Source organism: Spea bombifrons, chromosome 2 (assembly GCF_027358695.1).
Source record: "Spea bombifrons isolate aSpeBom1 chromosome 2, aSpeBom1.2.pri, whole genome shotgun sequence".
NCBI classification, from domain to species: Eukaryota; Metazoa; Chordata; class Amphibia; order Anura; family Pelobatidae; genus Spea; species Spea bombifrons.
This window is the reverse complement of record NC_071088.1, coordinates 76,000,251-76,021,728: the sequence shown is the minus strand read 5'-3', so window position 1 is coordinate 76,021,728 and position 21,478 is coordinate 76,000,251. Positions and strand designations below refer to the sequence as shown.

Here is a 21,478-nt window from a genome sequence, read left to right as displayed (position 1 = left end):
TTGGGTTTAATTCACTCCAATTGATTTATTTGGTGTGTTTGTTTGGGAGGAAGGCACGCTACAAGATTGCAATGAGGTCAAAAACCAATGGATTGTTTGCAGGGGACAGGTTTGCTAGTGTCTGTAGTGTATATGCTACCCTTCTTTCGTTTATTAATTGTGTTTGTGAGGGAGACAAGCTAGGTGCCACTCCCATATGACTATGTAGAGTAATGGTTAAGGAGCTGAACCCCAGTGCTTAAGGTCCAGGGTTCAATTCCCTTGTGCTCCATCTGAACTTTCTCTGATCTCTCTTCTACATTTTTTTTGTTTGGTGAGGGAGAAAAAAGCTATTGTTAGCAACCAGGTAGACCAAAACACAAGCCACCCAGTTCATGCATTTAAATTGAATGATTTACTCAAAGGGATTTGGGTCACTCTGTCAGCATTAGCCATTTTCCCCACATTTGAATATTTATATCATCATTCACAGGCCGTACAAAATCATCAACTTAAAAATTACCCCTGCATTGTATAGTAACATAGTAACATAGTAACATAGTTCATAAGGTTGAAAAAAGACCAAAGTCCATCAAGTTCAACCTATATACATATTGTGTCCCTACCGTGTTGATCCAGAGGAAGGCAAAAAACCCTTATGAAGCAGATGCCAATTGCCCCATACCAGGGGGAAAATTCCTTTCCGACTCCAAATATGGCAATCAGAATAAATCCCTGGATCAACGTTCTGTCCCTATTAATCTACTATCCATAACTTGTGATATTATTGCTTTCAAGAAACACGTCCAGGCTCCTTTTAAACTCTTTTATTGAGTTTACCATTACCACTTCCTCTGGCAGAGAGTTCCATAGTCTCACCGCTCTTACTGTAAAGAACCCCCGTCTGTGCTGGTGTAGAAACCTTCTTTCCTCCAGCCGTAGAGGATGTCCCCTTGTTATCCCACCATACATCCCCACATTGTGTATTGATTTATGTGATGACCCTCAGCCACCCCTACATGTAAATGAATGCCCCATTGCCCCCCACACCCTTGTGTATTGTCCTCATCCATTTTCTTTGAGAAATCCAGGTGCTGTGGTTGCAGTGGGATGTGTCCGATTGGTTGAACCTGGTCAAGTGACTCCACCAGCCAACCAGGCATTGGGATTGAGACCCGGCGGGGGTTAAGCTTCACTTGCAGCCCTTGGTTCTTTTGATGTTCATTTTCTTTGAGAAATCCAGGTGCTGTGGTTGCAGTGGGATGTGTCCAGGCCAGGGCTTATCTTTGTACAGTATTTCCCCTGTCTCTGTTTTTGCATTGCCATTGGCCCTATTCTTTTGTGTTTTAGTTGTTTTTTTCCTGCTTCCACCTTTGCTGTTACTGAAGGCACAAGGCGTCACAGACCCTATCATCTCCAATAATACTAATGTATTTTCCTTCACTTATCATGAGTAGTTCTTCTTCTTTCCATAGCTTTAACATGTCCTGTTCAATCCCTTTTCTGTTGTGTTGTGTCTTTGAAGCTAACGTTCCCTCGCTTTTAGTCTCTACCGCTTCTGCTGGGAGACTGTTCCATTTCTCTACCACTCTAGGAGTAAAACTCCTTTACATTCCATCTAAGCCTCTAACTCACTAGTTTCAGATTATGACCTTGTTTAACCATATCTCCTCTTTTGAAACAAACATCCCTCCTGTGATTTGTTAAATGCCTTTAAGGATTTCCAGTATTTTCTCCAAGCTTATACATATCGAGATTCCCTAGTCTTTCCTGATCCTGAGCCTGCGTTATTCTTATCTACAATGGTAAGTTGAACATTTCCTTTCACTGTAACTCATCTAGTACTCATAGTTTCCTCAGAGAATTGTGTTGCTTCTTTACATGTAGAGATACATATATCAGCATTTCTTCCTTTTTTTTTTCCTTCTTTACTTTTCTTTTCGCCATTGTCTTTATCCCTTTTCCGAAGGCTGGTATCTCTTACTCTTCTAGCCTATCCTCTCTCATTGTGTTCCTCTTTTTTACCCAAGTGGTGTTTTTCTGTTCCAAGCTGATGGCCACAAAACACCCCTACGTCAGAGGGCTCAGCTAACAGCACAGACCTGTGGGATAAAACAAGCAGTGTGTCCTGCATCAATTTGTCTATTTTGTCACATTAACGGCTCGGTGGAGTTTGCTATCCCAGTTTGGAGTTAACGGAAGTATGGAAAATGCTACACCCAATCACACATGAAGTTTTGCCGAGCCAATAGAGACGCAACTCCCACCTAGGAAGTGACTTGACGTGGCACATTAAGGCACTTCACATTTTTTATCTTTTATGGAAATAAAATGAATTATTTAAGTGTGTGTGTATTATTATTATTATTTTTTTAATATTCCTTTGGTATGTAGCTTTCTGCTTTCCCCCCTCCAGTGTGAGGATTTGTGGACAGTTGTACAAAAGCATGTGGACAGTTGTACAAAAGCAAACATAGGGGTTTAATTTGAGTGAATTTTCAGCTCTGGCCAAGATAGTCCTGGCTATTTGTGGATTGTTGCTATAACAGACCACCTCAATATCAGAAGCAAGTCTACGGCAGAGACCTGATTTAAACTCCTTGACTTTGCTATACATTCTAATTGCCAAATTATTAATCCGTTTCTGCAGCGTAAAGAGCTTGGCTGGCCCTGTATAATGCATAGCTAAGTCAATGAGATGTCGCTGAAAAATCCCTGACCATTAAATTATGCACTATACAGGAACAGCACAGCCATTCTAGCAAGAGGAACCTGTAAGTCTGGGCAATATGAGCTCTCCCGTCAACCCTCCTTCCAGGGAATACTCTCCAATTAAGGAAGTGACTGCTGGAGAATTTCTTCTGCCTGCTGAGCCAAGACAGGCTTATCTTAGTCAAGCAGCAGCTGCCCCTCAGCCCTAGCATCCTGATTGGTAGGTGGTGTCACCTGACCAGGGCTGACCAATCAGAGCGAGGTGGACCTGGGCCGGCTGCTGATTGGTTGCTGGAGTCAGCTGACTAGGCTCAGCCAATCAGGGGCTGCCCCTCAGCCCTAGCGTCCTGATTGGTGGGTGTTGTGACCTGACCAGGGCTGACCAATCAGAGCGAGGGAAACCTGGGCTGGCTGCTGATTGGTCGCTGGGGTCAGCTGACTAGGCTCAGCCCTAGCCTCCTGATTGGTAGGTGGTGTCACCTGACTAGGGCTGACCAATCAGAGCGAGGTGAACCTGGGCCGGCTGCTGATTGGTCGCTGGAGTCAGCTGACTAGGCTCAGCCAATCAGGGGCTGCCCCTCAGCCCTAGCCTCCTGATTGGTGGGTGGTGTCACCTGACCAGGGCTGACCAATCAGAGCGAGGGAAACCTGGGCCGGCTGCTGATTGGTCGCTGGGGTCAGCTGACTAGGCTCAGCCAATCAGGGGCTGCCCCTCAGCCCTAGCCTCCTGATTGGTGGGTGGTGTCACCTGACCAGGGCTGACCAATCAGAGCGAGGGATTCCTAGGCCGGCTGCTGATTGGTCGCTGGGGTCAGCTGACTAGGCTCAGCCAATCAGGGGCTGCCCCTCAGCCCTAGCCTCCTGATTGGTGGGTGGTGTCACCTGACCAGGGCTGACCAATCAGAGCGAGGGATTCCTAGGCCGGCTGCTGATTGGTCGCTCAGCCCTAGCCTCCTGATTGGTGGGTGGTGTCACCTGACCAGGTCTGACCAATCAGAGCGAAGGATTCCTGGGCCGGCTGCTGATTGGTCGCTGGAGTCAGCTGACAAGGCTCAGCCAATCAGGGGCTGCCCCTCAGCCCTAGCCTCCTGATTGCTTTGTATTATTATTTATGAATTATGAATTATGATTTATGAATTATGAATTAATATTTAATTGTTAAAGGAATCCTTAATAAATGCTGCTTGAATTTACGGGTATCACGAGCGACATTACTGGTGTGGGAACGAGCCGGCAGTAGCCAGAATCAAACTCACGAGCAACAGGGTGGAAGTCGAACACCTTAACCACAACTCTAAGTCAGAGATACTGAGAGGAACCCGTCTCAGTAGCATATTGGTTTAGGTGTTACGTGATTTTAGTTTAGCTTTAGGTGATTCCCTGAGGCTTATTTTTTACGTCACCACGTAGACCAAAATTTAAGCCGTATTGTCTCTGCCCCTACAAGCTACCATTCTTTAGTTTATTTAGAAGTCAGGCCAGCTGGAGGACTGTATTGTATAAAGGACTGATTTTCCAAGCTTTGCCATCCAGTCTCTGTAGCCTAATGGCTAAGGTGTTGTGCTTGGTACCTTGACGCCCTGAGTTCAATTCCCCTAGGCTTCAACTGTGTCTGCTCTGCTTTTTGGTTTTTAAGTAAGCACATAGACCAAAACATAAGCCATTTTGTCTTTGCCCTTGCAAGCCACCCTTCTTTAGTTTATTTAGTACATTTGTTTGGGAGTCAGGCTAGTTAAAGGGCTGTAAAAACTAAAAGATTGAAAACAGGGCCTTATACCTGTTCTCTGTGGTGCAATGGTAGAGATGTTGAATTGAGTTTTTGAGGTTTTGGGTTTAATTCACTCCAATTGATTTATTTGGTGTTTTTTTTTGGGAGGAAGGCACGCTACAAGATTGCAATGAGGTCAAAAACCAATGGATTGTTTGCAGGGGACAGGTTTGCTAGTGTCTGTAGTGTATATGCTACCCTTCTTTCGTTTATTAATTGTGTTTGTGAGGGAGACAAGCTAGGTGCCACTCCCATATGACTATGTAGAGTAATGGTTAAGGAGCTGAACCCCAGTGCTTAAGGTCCAGGGTTCAATTCCCTTGTGCTCCATCTGAACTTTCTCTGATCTCTCTTCTACATTTTTTTTGTTTGGTGAGGGAGAAAAAAGCTATTGTTAGCAACCAGGTAGACCAAAACACAAGCCACCCAGTTCATGCATTTAAATTGAATGATTTACTCAAAGGGATTTGGGTCACTCTGTCAGCATTAGCCATTTTCCCCACATTTGAATATTTATATCATCATTCACAGGCCGTACAAAATCATCAACTTAAAAATTACCCCTGCATTGTATAGTAACATAGTAACATAGTAACATAGTTCATAAGGTTGAAAAAAGACCAAAGTCCATCAAGTTCAACCTATATACATATTGTGTCCCTACCGTGTTGATCCAGAGGAAGGCAAAAAACCCTTATGAAGCAGATGCCAATTGCCCCATACCAGGGGGAAAATTCCTTTCCGACTCCAAATATGGCAATCAGAATAAATCCCTGGATCAACGTTCTGTCCCTATTAATCTACTATCCATAACTTGTGATATTATTGCTTTCAAGAAACACGTCCAGGCTCCTTTTAAACTCTTTTATTGAGTTTACCATTACCACTTCCTCTGGCAGAGAGTTCCATAGTCTCACCGCTCTTACTGTAAAGAACCCCCGTCTGTGCTGGTGTAGAAACCTTCTTTCCTCCAGCCGTAGAGGATGTCCCCTTGTTATCCCACCATACATCCCCACATTGTGTATTGATTTATGTGATGACCCTCAGCCACCCCTACATGTAAATGAATGCCCCATTGCCCCCCACACCCTTGTGTATTGTCCTCATCCATTTTCTTTGAGAAATCCAGGTGCTGTGGTTGCAGTGGGATGTGTCCGATTGGTTGAACCTGGTCAAGTGACTCCACCAGCCAACCAGGCATTGGGATTGAGACCCGGCGGGGGTTAAGCTTCTCTTGCAGCCCTTGGTTCTTTTGATGTTCATTTTCTTTGAGAAATCCAGGTGCTGTGGTTGCAGTGGGATGTGTCCAGGCCAGGGCTTATCTTTGTACAGTATTTCCCCTGTCTCTGTTTTTGCATTGCCATTGGCCCTATTCTTTTGTGTTTTAGTTGTTTTTTTCCTGCTTCCACCTTTGCTGTTACTGAAGGCACAAGGCGTCACAGACCCTATCATCTCCAATAATACTAATGTATTTTCCTTCACTTATCATGAGTAGTTCTTCTTCTTTCCATAGCTTTAACATGTCCTGTTCAATCCCTTTTCTGTTGTGTTGTGTCTTTGAAGCTAACGTTCCCTCGCTTTTAGTCTCTACCGCTTCTGCTGGGAGACTGTTCCATTTCTCTACCACTCTAGGAGTAAAACTCCTTTACATTCCATCTAAGCCTCTAACTCACTAGTTTCAGATTATGACCTTGTTTAACCATATCTCCTCTTTTGAAACAAACATCCCTCCTGTGATTTGTTAAATGCCTTTAAGGATTTCCAGTATTTTCTCCAAGCTTATACATATCGAGATTCCCTAGTCTTTCCTGATCCTGAGCCTGCGTTATTCTTATCTACAATGGTAAGTTGAACATTTCCTTTCACTGTAACTCATCTAGTACTCATAGTTTCCTCAGAGAATTGTGTTGCTTCTTTACATGTAGAGATACATATATCAGCATTTCTTCCTTTTTTTTTTTCCTTCTTTACTTTTCTTTTCGCCATTGTCTTTATCCCTTTTCCGAAGGCTGGTATCTCTTACTCTTCTAGCCTATCCTCTCTCAGTGTGTTCCTCTTTTTTACCCAAGTGGTGTTTTTCTGTTCCAAGCTGATGGCCACAAAACACCCCTACGTCAGAGGGCTCAGCTAACAGCACAGACCTGTGGGATAAAACAAGCAGTGTGTCCTGCATCAATTTGTCTATTTTGTCACATTAACGGCTCGGTGGAGTTTGCTATCCCAGTTTGGAGTTAACGGAAGTATGGAAAATGCTACACCCAATCACACATGAAGTTTTGCCGAGCCAATAGAGATGCAACTCCCACCTAGGAAGTGACTTGACGTGGCACATTAAGGCACTTCACATTTTTTATCTTTTATGGAAATAAAATGAATTATTTAAGTGTGTGTGTATTATTATTATTATTATTTTTTTTAATATTCCTTTGGTATGTAGCTTTCTGCTTTCCCCCCTCCAGTGTGAGGATTTGTGGACAGTTGTACAAAAGCAAACATAGGGGTTTAATTTGAGTGAATTTTCAGCTCTGGCCAAGATAGTCCTGGCTATTTGTGGATTGTTGCTATAACAGACCACCTCAATATCAGAAGCAAGTCTACGGCAGAGACCTGATTTAAACTCCTTGACTTTGCTATACATTCTAATTGCCAAATTATTAATCCGTTTCTGCAGCGTAAAGAGCTTGGCTGGCCCTGTATAATGCATAGCTAAGTCAATGAGATGTCGCTGAAAAATCCCTGACCATTAAATTATGCACTATACAGGAACAGCACAGCCATTCTAGCAAGAGGAACCTGTAAGTCTGGGCAATATGAGCTCTCCCGTCAACCCTCCTTCCAGGGAATACTCTCCAATTAAGGAAGTGACTGCTGGAGAATTTCTTCTGCCTGCTGAGCCAAGACAGGCTTATCTTAGTCAAGCAGCAGCTGCCCCTCAGCCCTAGCATCCTGATTGGTAGGTGGTGTCACCTGACCAGGGCTGACCAATCAGAGCGAGGTGGACCTGGGCCGGCTGCTGATTGGTTGCTGGAGTCAGCTGACTAGGCTCAGCCAATCAGGGGCTGCCCCTCAGCCCTAGCGTCCTGATTGGTGGGTGTTGTCACCTGACCAGGGCTGACCAATCAGAGCGAGGGAAACCTGGGCTGGCTGCTGATTGGTCGCTGGGGTCAGCTGACTAGGCTCAGCCAATCAGGGGCTGCCCCTCAGCCCTAGCCTCCTGATTGGTAGGTGGTGTCACCTGACTAGGGCTGACCAATCAGAGCGAGGTGAACCTGGGCCGGCTGCTGATTGGTCGCTGGAGTCAGCTGACTAGGCTCAGCCAATCAGGGGCTGCCCCTCAGCCCTAGCCTCCTGATTGGTGGGTGGTGTCACCTGACCAGGGCTGACCAATCAGAGCGAGGGAAACCTGGGCCGGCTGCTGATTGGTCGCTGGGGTCAGCTGACTAGGCTCAGCCAATCAGGGGCTGCCCCTCAGCCCTAGCCTCCTGATTGGTGGGTGGTGTCACCTGACCAGGGCTGACCAATCAGAGCGAGGGATTCCTAGGCCGGCTGCTGATTGGTCGCTGGGGTCAGCTGACTAGGCTCAGCCAATCAGGGGCTGCCCCTCAGCCCTAGCCTCCTGATTGGTGGGTGGTGTCACCTGACCAGGGCTGACCAATCAGAGCGAGGGATTCCTAGGCCGGCTGCTGATTGGTCGCTCAGCCCTAGCCTCCTGATTGGTGGGTGGTGTCACCTGACCAGGGCTGACCAATCAGAGCGAGGGATTCCTAGGCCGGCTGCTGATTGGTCGCTGGAGTCAGCTGACTAGGCTCAGCCAATCAGGGGCTGCCCCTCAGCCCTAGCCTCCTGATTGGTGGGTGGTGTCACCTGACCAGCGCTGACCAATCAGAGCGAGGGATTCCTAGGCCGGCTGCTGATTGGTCGCTGGGGTCAGCTGACTAGGCTCAGCCAATCAGGGGCTGCCCCTCAGCCCTAGCCTCCTGATTGGTGGGTGGTGTCACCTGACCAGGTCTGACCAATCAGAGCGAAGGATTCCTGGGCCGGCTGCTGATTGGTCGCTGGAGTCAGCTGACAAGGCTCAGCCAATCAGGGGCTGCCCCTCAGCCCTAGCCTCCTGATTGCTTTGTATTATTATTTATGAATTATGAATTATGATTTATGAATTATGAATTAATATTTAATTGTTAAAGGAATCCTTAATAAATGCTGCTTGAATTTACGGGTATCACGAGCGACATTACTGGTGTGGGAACGAGCCGGCAGTAGCCAGAATCAAACTCACGAGCAACAGGGTGGAAGTCGAACACCTTAACCACAACTCTAAGTCAGAGATACTGAGAGGCACCCGTCTCAGTAGCATATTGGTTTAGGTGTTACGTGATTTTAGTTTAGCTTTAGGTGATTCCCTGAGGCTTATTTTTTACGTCACCACGTAGACCAAAATTTAAGCCGTATTGTCTCTGCCCCTACAAGCTACCATTCTTTAGTTTATTTAGAAGTCAGGCCAGCTGGAGGACTGTATTGTATAAAGGACTGATTTTCCAAGCTTTGCCATCCAGTCTCTGTAGCCTAATGGCTAAGGTGTTGTGCTTGGTACCTTGACGCCCTGAGTTCAATTCCCCTAGGCTTCAACTGTGTCTGCTCTGCTTTTTGGTTTTTAAGTAAGCACATAGACCAAAACATAAGCCATTTTGTCTTTGCCCTTGCAAGCCACCCTTCTTTAGTTTATTTAGTACATTTGTTTGGGAGTCAGGCTAGTTAAAGGGCTGTAAAAACTAAAAGATTGAAAACAGGGCCTTATACCTGTTCTCTGTGGTGCAATGGTAGAGATGTTGAATTGAGTTTTTGAGGTTTTGGGTTTAATTCACTCCAATTGATTTATTTGGTGTGTTTGTTTGGGAGGAAGGCACGCTACAAGATTGCAATGAGGTCAAAAACCAATGGATTGTTTGCAGGGGACAGGTTTGCTAGTGTCTGTAGTGTATATGCTACCCTTCTTTCGTTTATTAATTGTGTTTGTGAGGGAGACAAGCTAGGTGCCACTCCCATATGACTATGTAGAGTAATGGTTAAGGAGCTGAACCCCAGTGCTTAAGGTCCAGGGTTCAATTCCCTTGTGCTCCATCTGAACTTTCTCTGATCTCTCTTCTACATTTTTTTTGTTTGGTGAGGGAGAAAAAAGCTATTGTTAGCAACCAGGTAGACCAAAACACAAGCCACCCAGTTCATGCATTTAAATTGAATGATTTACTCAAAGGGATTTGGGTCACTCTGTCAGCATTAGCCATTTTCCCCACATTTGAATATTTATATCATCATTCACAGGCCGTACAAAATCATCAACTTAAAAATTACCCCTGCATTGTATAGTAACATAGTAACATAGTAACATAGTTCATAAGGTTGAAAAAAGACCAAAGTCCATCAAGTTCAACCTATATACATATTGTGTCCCTACCGTGTTGATCCAGAGGAAGGCAAAAAACCCTTATGAAGCAGATGCCAATTGCCCCATACCAGGGGGAAAATTCCTTTCCGACTCCAAATATGGCAATCAGAATAAATCCCTGGATCAACGTTCTGTCCCTATTAATCTACTATCCATAACTTGTGATATTATTGCTTTCAAGAAACACGTCCAGGCTCCTTTTAAACTCTTTTATTGAGTTTACCATTACCACTTCCTCTGGCAGAGAGTTCCATAGTCTCACCGCTCTTACTGTAAAGAACCCCCGTCTGTGCTGGTGTAGAAACCTTCTTTCCTCCAGCCGTAGAGGATGTCCCCTTGTTATCCCACCATACATCCCCACATTGTGTATTGATTTATGTGATGACCCTCAGCCACCCCTACATGTAAATGAATGCCCCATTGCCCCCCACACCCTTGTGTATTGTCCTCATCCATTTTCTTTGAGAAATCCAGGTGCTGTGGTTGCAGTGGGATGTGTCCGATTGGTTGAACCTGGTCAAGTGACTCCACCAGCCAACCAGGCATTGGGATTGAGACCCGGCGGGGGTTAAGCTTCACTTGCAGCCCTTGGTTCTTTTGATGTTCATTTTCTTTGAGAAATCCAGGTGCTGTGGTTGCAGTGGGATGTGTCCAGGCCAGGGCTTATCTTTGTACAGTATTTCCCCTGTCTCTGTTTTTGCATTGCCATTGGCCCTATTCTTTTGTGTTTTAGTTGTTTTTTTCCTGCTTCCACCTTTGCTGTTACTGAAGGCACAAGGCGTCACAGACCCTATCATCTCCAATAATACTAATGTATTTTCCTTCACTTATCATGAGTAGTTCTTCTTCTTTCCATAGCTTTAACATGTCCTGTTCAATCCCTTTTCTGTTGTGTTGTGTCTTTGAAGCTAACGTTCCCTCGCTTTTAGTCTCTACCGCTTCTGCTGGGAGACTGTTCCATTTCTCTACCACTCTAGGAGTAAAACTCCTTTACATTCCATCTAAGCCTCTAACTCACTAGTTTCAGATTATGACCTTGTTTAACCATATCTCCTCTTTTGAAACAAACATCCCTCCTGTGATTTGTTAAATGCCTTTAAGGATTTCCAGTATTTTCTCCAAGCTTATACATATCGAGATTCCCTAGTCTTTCCTGATCCTGAGCCTGCGTTATTCTTATCTACAATGGTAAGTTGAACATTTCCTTTCACTGTAACTCATCTAGTACTCATAGTTTCCTCAGAGAATTGTGTTGCTTCTTTACATGTAGAGATACATATATCAGCATTTCTTCCTTTTTTTTTTCCTTCTTTACTTTTCTTTTCGCCATTGTCTTTATCCCTTTTCCGAAGGCTGGTATCTCTTACTCTTCTAGCCTATCCTCTCTCATTGTGTTCCTCTTTTTTACCCAAGTGGTGTTTTTCTGTTCCAAGCTGATGGCCACAAAACACCCCTACGTCAGAGGGCTCAGCTAACAGCACAGACCTGTGGGATAAAACAAGCAGTGTGTCCTGCATCAATTTGTCTATTTTGTCACATTAACGGCTCGGTGGAGTTTGCTATCCCAGTTTGGAGTTAACGGAAGTATGGAAAATGCTACACCCAATCACACATGAAGTTTTGCCGAGCCAATAGAGACGCAACTCCCACCTAGGAAGTGACTTGACGTGGCACATTAAGGCACTTCACATTTTTTATCTTTTATGGAAATAAAATGAATTATTTAAGTGTGTGTGTATTATTATTATTATTTTTTTAATATTCCTTTGGTATGTAGCTTTCTGCTTTCCCCCCTCCAGTGTGAGGATTTGTGGACAGTTGTACAAAAGCAAACATAGGGGTTTAATTTGAGTGAATTTTCAGCTCTGGCCAAGATAGTCCTGGCTATTTGTGGATTGTTGCTATAACAGACCACCTCAATATCAGAAGCAAGTCTACGGCAGAGACCTGATTTAAACTCCTTGACTTTGCTATACATTCTAATTGCCAAATTATTAATCCGTTTCTGCAGCGTAAAGAGCTTGGCTGGCCCTGTATAATGCATAGCTAAGTCAATGAGATGTCGCTGAAAAATCCCTGACCATTAAATTATGCACTATACAGGAACAGCACAGCCATTCTAGCAAGAGGAACCTGTAAGTCTGGGCAATATGAGCTCTCCCGTCAACCCTCCTTCCAGGGAATACTCTCCAATTAAGGAAGTGACTGCTGGAGAATTTCTTCTGCCTGCTGAGCCAAGACAGGCTTATCTTAGTCAAGCAGCAGCTGCCCCTCAGCCCTAGCATCCTGATTGGTAGGTGGTGTCACCTGACCAGGGCTGACCAATCAGAGCGAGGTGGACCTGGGCCGGCTGCTGATTGGTTGCTGGAGTCAGCTGACTAGGCTCAGCCAATCAGGGGCTGCCCCTCAGCCCTAGCGTCCTGATTGGTGGGTGTTGTGACCTGACCAGGGCTGACCAATCAGAGCGAGGGAAACCTGGGCTGGCTGCTGATTGGTCGCTGGGGTCAGCTGACTAGGCTCAGCCAATCAGGGGCTGCCCCTCAGCCCTAGCCTCCTGATTGGTAGGTGGTGTCACCTGACTAGGGCTGACCAATCAGAGCGAGGTGAACCTGGGCCGGCTGCTGATTGGTCGCTGGAGTCAGCTGACTAGGCTCAGCCAATCAGGGGCTGCCCCTCAGCCCTAGCCTCCTGATTGGTGGGTGGTGTCACCTGACCAGGGCTGACCAATCAGAGCGAGGGAAACCTGGGCCGGCTGCTGATTGGTCGCTGGGGTCAGCTGACTAGGCTCAGCCAATCAGGGGCTGCCCCTCAGCCCTAGCCTCCTGATTGGTGGGTGGTGTCACCTGACCAGGGCTGACCAATCAGAGCGAGGGATTCCTAGGCCGGCTGGTGATTGGTCGCTGGGGTCAGCTGACTAGGCTCAGCCAATCAGGGGCTGCCCCTCAGCCATAGCCTCCTGATTGGTGGGTGGTGTCACCTGACCAGGGCTGACCAATCAGAGCGAGGGATTCCTAGGCCGGCTGCTGATTGGTCGCTGGGGTCAGCTGACTAGGCTCAGCCAATCAGGGGCTGCCCCTCAGCCCTAGCCTCCTGATTGGTGGGTGGTGTCACCTGACCAGGGCTGACCAATCAGAGCGAGGGATTCCTAGGCCGGCTGCTGATTGGTCGCTGGAGTCAGCTGACAAGGCTCAGCCAATCAGGGGCTGCCCCTCAGCCCTAGCCTCCTGATTGCTTTGTATTATTATTTATGAATTATGAATTATGATTTATGAATTATGAATTAATATTTAATTGTTAAAGGAATCCTTAATAAATGCTGCTTGAATTTACGGGTATCACGAGCGACATTACTGGTGTGGGAACGAGCCGGCAGTAGCCAGAATCAAACTCACGAGCAACAGGGTGGAAGTCGAACACCTTAACCACAACTCTAAGTCAGAGATACTGAGAGGCACCCGTCTCAGTAGCATATTGGTTTAGGTGTTACGTGATTTTAGTTTAGCTTTAGGTGATTCCCTGAGGCTTATTTTTTACGTCACCACGTAGACCAAAATTTAAGCCGTATTGTCTCTGCCCCTACAAGCTACCATTCTTTAGTTTATTTAGAAGTCAGGCCAGCTGGAGGACTGTATTGTATAAAGGACTGATTTTCCAAGCTTTGCCATCCAGTCTCTGTAGCCTAATGGCTAAGGTGTTGTGCTTGGTACCTTGACGCCCTGAGTTCAATTCCCCTAGGCTTCAACTGTGTCTGCTCTGCTTTTTGGTTTTTAAGTAAGCACATAGACCAAAACATAAGCCATTTTGTCTTTGCCCTTGCAAGCCACCCTTCTTTAGTTTATTTAGTACATTTGTTTGGGAGTCAGGCTAGTTAAAGGGCTGTAAAAACTAAAAGATTGAAAACAGGGCCTTATACCTGTTCTCTGTGGTGCAATGGTAGAGATGTTGAATTGAGTTTTTGAGGTTTTGGGTTTAATTCACTCCAATTGATTTATTTGGTGTGTTTGTTTGGGAGGAAGGCACGCTACAAGATTGCAATGAGGTCAAAAACCAATGGTTTGTTTGCAGGGGACAGGTTTGCTAGTGTCTGTAGTGTATATGCTACCCTTCTTTCGTTTATTAATTGTGTTTGTGAGGGAGACAAGCTAGGTGCCACTCCCATATGACTATGTAGAGTAATGGTTAAGGAGCTGAACCCCAGTGCTTAAGGTCCAGGGTTCAATTCCCTTGTGCTCCATCTGATCTCTCTTCTACATTTTTTTTGTTTGGTGAGGGAGAAAAAAGCTATTGTTAGCAACCAGGTAGACCAAAACACAAGCCACCCAGTTCATGCATTTAAATTGAATGATTTACTCAAAGGGATTTGGGTCACTCTGTCAGCATTAGCCATTTTCCCCACATTTGAATATTTATATCATCATTCACAGGCCGTACAAAATCATCAACTTAAAAATTACCCCTGCATTGTATAGTAACATAGTAACATAGTAACATAGTTCATAAGGTTGAAAAAAGACCAAAGTCCATCAAGTTCAACCTATATACATATTGTGTCCCTACCGTGTTGATCCAGAGGAAGGCAAAAAACCCTTATGAAGCAGATGCCAATTGCCCCATACCAGGGGGAAAATTCCTTTCCGACTCCAAATATGGCAATCAGAATAAATCCCTGGATCAACGTTCTGTCCCTATTAATCTACTATCCATAACTTGTGATATTATTGCTTTCAAGAAACACGTCCAGGCTCCTTTTAAACTCTTTTATTGAGTTTACCATTACCACTTCCTCTGGCAGAGAGTTCCATAGTCTCACCGCTCTTACTGTAAAGAACCCCCGTCTGTGCTGGTGTAGAAACCTTCTTTCCTCCAGCCGTAGAGGATGTCCCCTTGTTATCCCACCATACATCCCCACATTGTGTATTGATTTATGTGATGACCCTCAGCCACCCCTACATGTAAATGAATGCCCCATTGCCCCCCACACCCTTGTGTATTGTCCTCATCCATTTTCTTTGAGAAATCCAGGTGCTGTGGTTGCAGTGGGATGTGTCCGATTGGTTGAACCTGGTCAAGTGACTCCACCAGCCAACCAGGCATTGGGATTGAGACCCGGCGGGGGTTAAGCTTCTCTTGCAGCCCTTGGTTCTTTTGATGTTCATTTTCTTTGAGAAATCCAGGTGCTGTGGTTGCAGTGGGATGTGTCCAGGCCAGGGCTTATCTTTGTACAGTATTTCCCCTGTCTCTGTTTTTGCATTGCCATTGGCCCTATTCTTTTGTGTTTTAGTTGTTTTTTTCCTGCTTCCACCTTTGCTGTTACTGAAGGCACAAGGCGTCACAGACCCTATCATCTCCAATAATACTAATGTATTTTCCTTCACTTATCATGAGTAGTTCTTCTTCTTTCCATAGCTTTAACATGTCCTGTTCAATCCCTTTTCTGTTGTGTTGTGTCTTTGAAGCTAACGTTCCCTCGCTTTTAGTCTCTACCGCTTCTGCTGGGAGACTGTTCCATTTCTCTACCACTCTAGGAGTAAAACTCCTTTACATTCCATCTAAGCCTCTAACTCACTAGTTTCAGATTATGACCTTGTTTAACCATATCTCCTCTTTTGAAACAAACATCCCTCCTGTGATTTGTTAAATGCCTTTAAGGATTTCCAGTATTTTCTCCAAGCTTATACATATCGAGATTCCCTAGTCTTTCCTGATCCTGAGCCTGCGTTATTCTTATCTACAATGGTAAGTTGAACATTTCCTTTCACTGTAACTCATCTAGTACTCATAGTTTCCTCAGAGAATTGTGTTGCTTCTTTACATGTAGAGATACATATATCAGCATTTCTTCCTTTTTTTTTTTCCTTCTTTACTTTTCTTTTCGCCATTGTCTTTATCCCTTTTCCGAAGGCTGGTATCTCTTACTCTTCTAGCCTATCCTCTCTCATTGTGTTCCTCTTTTTTACCCAAGTGGTGTTTTTCTGTTCCAAGCTGATGGCCACAAAACACCCCTACGTCAGAGGGCTCAGCTAACAGCACAGACCTGTGGGATAAAACAAGCAGTGTGTCCTGCATCAATTTGTCTATTTTGTCACATTAACGGCTCGGTGGAGTTTGCTATCCCAGTTTGGAGTTAACGGAAGTATGGAAAATGCTACACCCAATCACACATGAAGTTTTGCCGAGCCAATAGAGACGCAACTCCCACCTAGGAAGTGACTTGACGTGGCACATTAAGGCACTTCACATTTTTTATCTTTTATGGAAATAAAATGAATTATTTAAGTGTGTGTGTATTATTATTATTATTTTTTTTAATATTCCTTTGGTATGTAGCTTTCTGCTTTCCCCCCTCCAGTGTGAGGATTTGTGGACAGTTGTACAAAAGCAAACATAGGGGTTTAATTTGAGTGAATTTTCAGCTCTGGCCAAGATAGTCCTGGCTATTTGTGGATTGTTGCTATAACAGACCACCTCAATATCAGAAGCAAGTCTACGGCAGAGACCTGATTTAAACTCCTTGACTTTGCTATACATTCTAATTGCCAAATTATTAATCCGTTTCTGCAGCGTAAAGAGCTTGGCTGGCCCTGTATAATGCATAGCTAAGTCAATGAGATGTCGCTGAAAAATCCCTGACCATTAAATTATGCACTATACAGGAACAGCACAGCCATTCTAGCAAGAGGAACCTGTAAGTCTGGGCAATATGAGCTCTCCCGTCAACCCTCCTTCCAGGGAATACTCTCCAATTAAGGAAGTGACTGCTGGAGAATTTCTTCTGCCTGCTGAGCCAAGACAGGCTTATCTTAGTCAAGCAGCAGCTGCCCCTCAGCCCTAGCATCCTGATTGGTAGGTGGTGTCACCTGACCAGGGCTGACCAATCAGAGCGAGGTGGACCTGGGCCGGCTGCTGATTGGTTGCTGGAGTCAGCTGACTAGGCTCAGCCAATCAGGGGCTGCCCCTCAGCCCTAGCGTCCTGATTGGTGGGTGGTGTCACCTGACCAGGGCTGACCAATCAGAGCGAGGGAAACCTGGGCTGGCTGCTGATTGGTCGCTGGGGTCAGCTGACTAGGCTCAGCCAATCAGGGGCTGCCCCTCAGCCCTAGCCTCCTGATTGGTAGGTGGTGTCACCTGACTAGGGCTGACCAATCAGAGCGAGGTGAACCTGGGCCGGCTGCTGATTGGTCGCTGGAGTCAGCTGACTAGGCTCAGCCAATCAGGGGATGCCCCTCAGCCCTAGCGTCCTGATTGGTGGGTGTTGTCACCTGACCAGGGCTGACCAATCAGAGCGAGGGAAACCTGGGCCGGCTGCTGATTGGTCGCTGGGGTCAGCTGACTAGGCTCAGCCAATCAGGGGCTGCCCCTCAGCCCTAGCCTCCTGATTGGTGGGTGGTGTCACCTGACCAGGGCTGACCAATCAGAGCGAGGGATTCCTAGGCCGGCTGCTGATTGGTCGCTGGGGTCAGCTGACTAGGCTCAGCCAATCAGGGGCTGCCCCTCAGCCCTAGCCTCCTGATTGGTGGGTGGTGTCACCTGACCAGGGCTGACCAATCAGAGCGAGGGATTCCTAGGCCGGCTGCTGATTGGTCACTCAGCCCTAGCCTCCTGATTGGTGGGTGGTGTCACCTGACCAGGGCTGACCAATCAGAGCGAGGGATTCCTAGGCCGGCTAGGAATTGGAGGGTGGCTCCCATACACCCCTCTGCCTCCTCCCCCCTCCCATACACCGCTCTGCCTCTCTACCCGGCTCCGTTACTGAAGGCACTTTCATTGCAGCTTCATAGAAGCCACAGTGTAAGTGAAGTGATGTATGGGAGGGGGGAGGAGGCAGATGGGAGGGGGAGAGAGACGGAAGTGAGAGACCGGCCGACAGTGAGGGGAATCCAGGTCTCCTGCAGCGTTGCGGCGGATCTGGATTCCGTGTTATAATACGATCTCTGTTTGAGGTCGGATTATATAAGGAGAGGAGTTTTTCAGAGCATTTGCTCTGAAAAAAACCTCTTTTTATAATCGATAAAAATCGATCCGATTAATCGATAATGAAAATCGTTGACAACGATTTTCATTATCGATTATTATCGATTTTATCGATTAGTTGTTTCAGCCCTAATATATATATATGATTGTTAACAGCAATCACATTCCTATCATGCCCAGGCATACCCAGATTCCAGGATGTACTCGCAGACTTGGCATGATAGGAGTATGATTGCCCTATCTACCCCTTCTCACTCCCTTCTGCCCTATCAACCCCTTCTCACTCCCTTCTCCCTATCTACCCCCTCCTAACTATCTACCCTCTCCCTCTTTGAAGTTCACTTACCTTTCAGGTGTCCTGCGGTGGGAGTGCAAGGCCTCTGTCTCCCAGCTCTGCCACTGTATGGAACAGTATAGAGCAGGGCTTGACAAATTTGTTGTGAATCTAGGCGCCAGGTAAAAAAGTTAGGAGCCAGGATTTTTTTAAACTAACAGTTGGTCACGAGTGATCTGATCATCATCAGCCCACTTACTAAACTCACAGCATTTGACCTGGAAGCACCCTGGACTTTCAGGTCAGTGCTGTTTTTTTTGTATTATTAATTTTTTTTAACCCTTTCAATGCTGATGTTCCATTGGAGCACAGCATTGACTGATATTTAGTCCCCGCAAGCTTGTGGGGACAAATGTTAACCCCTGCAATGCCACGAATGTGTCATACACAATTGTGGCATTGAAGGGGTTAACGCTGCACTGTCGCTCTCAGGGAGCGATCAGGCAGCAGGGGGTGTTGGGGCTGGTCTCCACACTCACGAGGAGACCAAAGAACCCTGTCCCTGAAGCTGCCTCTGGCAGCTGGGACTCAAATTGCTGGTGTATAGACCAGCCATTGCAGGGGGGGTCTCTGATGACTGCTGTAGGCTTCCATGCCAACAGGAGTCATCACAGGGCTTGTGGGGGCTCGTTTTTGCTGTTGCTGGTCTGTCTGGGCTTCCAGGCATACCACCAGCAGCAGAGCCCCGTACAAAACGGGAATTAACCCCTAAATGCCGCGATCATTGAAGGGGTTAACGCTGTACTGTCGCTCTCATGGAGCGATCAGGCAGCTGGGGGGTGTTGGGTCAGGTCCCCACACTTGTGTGGGGACCCAATCAACACTCAACCCCCTTCCCTAAAGCTGCCTGTGGCAGCTGAAGACGCGATTGCTGGTTTTGCAGCAACCGCGTTTTCAGCCTACAGGATCACTCCATGGGAGTGATCTCAGGCTCGGGGGCGGGCTCGGGGTGGCTGTGCTGTCTGCCCAGACTCCTGGGCAGACAGCAGCAGCAGCGCCCCCGTGTGGTGACTCAGTCTCTTACATCCATTTTTCTGGATGTAAGAGGCTGACAAAACCTAGGCGCCAGGACAAAATTCTCTGTCGCCATGGCGACCTGGCGCCTGGGATTTGTCGAGCCTTGGTATAGAGTGATGGGAGTTATGATGTACTTTAGAGCATAATTATATAATGAAAAATACATTGGAAATGGTACAGCATAACACCAATCACTCTCACACACATACCAATCCACATATACCAATCCGCACATATACCAATCCACACTTACCAATTAAAAGTAATTGCAAGGCTTGTTGCAGAGCGTCACCACGCTTTAGTGCTGACAAATACTTGCCCTTTTTTCTTATTTTAATCAACATTTTTGCTTTTGTTGATTTGATGTTTTGGTTTGATTTAATTCACATTTTTTTTGGAGTATGAACACTGATTGTGTTTACATGGAACTGCACTAGTTAAATCTCTGTAAGTGTCCATTACTAACACTGATTGCACACACTTTATGGGTATTTTCTTAATATATTTTTTTGGTTATTTAATGTATATGGATCTTAATATATTTCTTTATTTGTCACTGGTCTCTTTTAACATCTATAAGTATCATTTATTATGTGATGTATACTTTTGAATATTTACTTATGTTAATACATGATTATTAATTATACTACACATGGTGCCAGATTAGATTGGTTTTTTGATTGGCTATTCATTGATTGATATGTGCTATTTAAACCTTTACTTTTTACTTGTGTGGTTAACTTGATAAAGACCTCATTGTGAGGTCGAAACGTTGTTGTCTGTTTCCTACAATAAATCTGTCTGATGGAACCCCTGCGTGCCTGGAGCCTTCTTCTATTTTTGATTTACTGGGGAGCTGGCCCTTCCTGGCACAGCTAAGCACCTGAGTTCCTGTGGGGAGTGAGTGCAGATTCCTAATTCTGGTGACTTGTTGTTGATTTTAAGACTTTTTTTATTTTGTTTTTATTTCCTTTTTTCAACCTGCCCCCCAGTTATGCACATCTGCCCCCACTCTGACAGAAATGCCTTATACACGCTAAATGCCACTGTGCCCCATGATATGCCTTTTAACCCTCTATATGCCACTGTGCCCCATGATATGCCTTTTGACCCCCTATGTGCCACTCTGCCTCCAGAATTGCCTTATACCCCTATATGCCACTTTGGCATTTAGGGAGTTAAAAGGCATATTATGGGGCAGAGTGGCATATAGGGAGGTATAAGGCATTTCAGGAGGCAGAGTGGTGTACAGAGGGTTAAAACGCATTTCTGGAGGCAGAGTGGCATTAAGGGAGTTAAAAGGCATTTCACAGAGCACTCTGCCTCCAGAAATGCCTTATACCCCACATTTAACACTCCCTCCCTCCTCCAAACTTATCGGTGCTTCTGAGTCCGGGCAGCGTGCATAACACAGGAGGATCCAGGTCCCCTGCATCTGAGTCCCCAGTGCTTAGTCCGGGCAGCGCGTAGAGCTCTACACGCTGCCCAGACTAAGCACCGGGTACTCAGAAGCACAGGTAAGTTGGGAGGGGGTGCATAACACAGGAGGATCCAGGTCCCCTGCATCGCTGCGGGGGATCTGGATCTTAGTCTCATAGTCAGACCTATTTGAGGTCTGATTATAAGACGATCACGATTTTAAGACGGGTATTTTTCAGAGCATTTGCTCTGGAAAAAACCTCGTCTTATAATCGGGCAAATACGGTATATATATATATAGGTATATATAGATATATATAAGAAAAAAGTTTTATATACTTATTTATACTGTATCTTCCCAAAAAGTGAAGTTAAAATACTGGCATTTTAAATACCCATGGAGTGCTGACTGACCAGATGTCAGAATTCCCCCAAAAAATGTCCAGCTCTCAAATGTGGCCTTTTAGCCCCTTAAACAACCCAACAATGTTTGTACTCAGGAGATGTTGCTGAATACATATTGGGGTATTTTTTGACTGTGGCATATACCAGGTGCTGTAAATTCATACCTGAAATGTGGAATGTGTGAAAAAAACACACAAAAATATTACCACAAATTTTGACAAATGTTTGTGGTAAAATAAGTGCATGGAAAGGTTTAAAATACCAGCATTTGAAATACTGTGTGGTATCTTGTTTTCAGAAATATGGTTTGATTGAGTAAATTGAATTTGCCGGGTTCAAATATATCCCATAAGACATGGGCGCAGAGTGACCACATGTCAAAATTCAAATTTGAAAAACAGAATTGTTCATGTCCCAAATGTGCAAT

At 45.6% G+C, this 21,478-nt stretch overlaps 1 long non-coding RNA gene across 1 annotated transcript in view; it reads left to right on the top strand.

Moving 5' to 3' along the window:
* The window catches only part of LOC128472886 (uncharacterized), a 300,440-nt gene that overhangs the window by 277,595 nt on the left and 1,367 nt on the right, over positions 1-21,478 (top strand). The window lies entirely within an intron of this gene.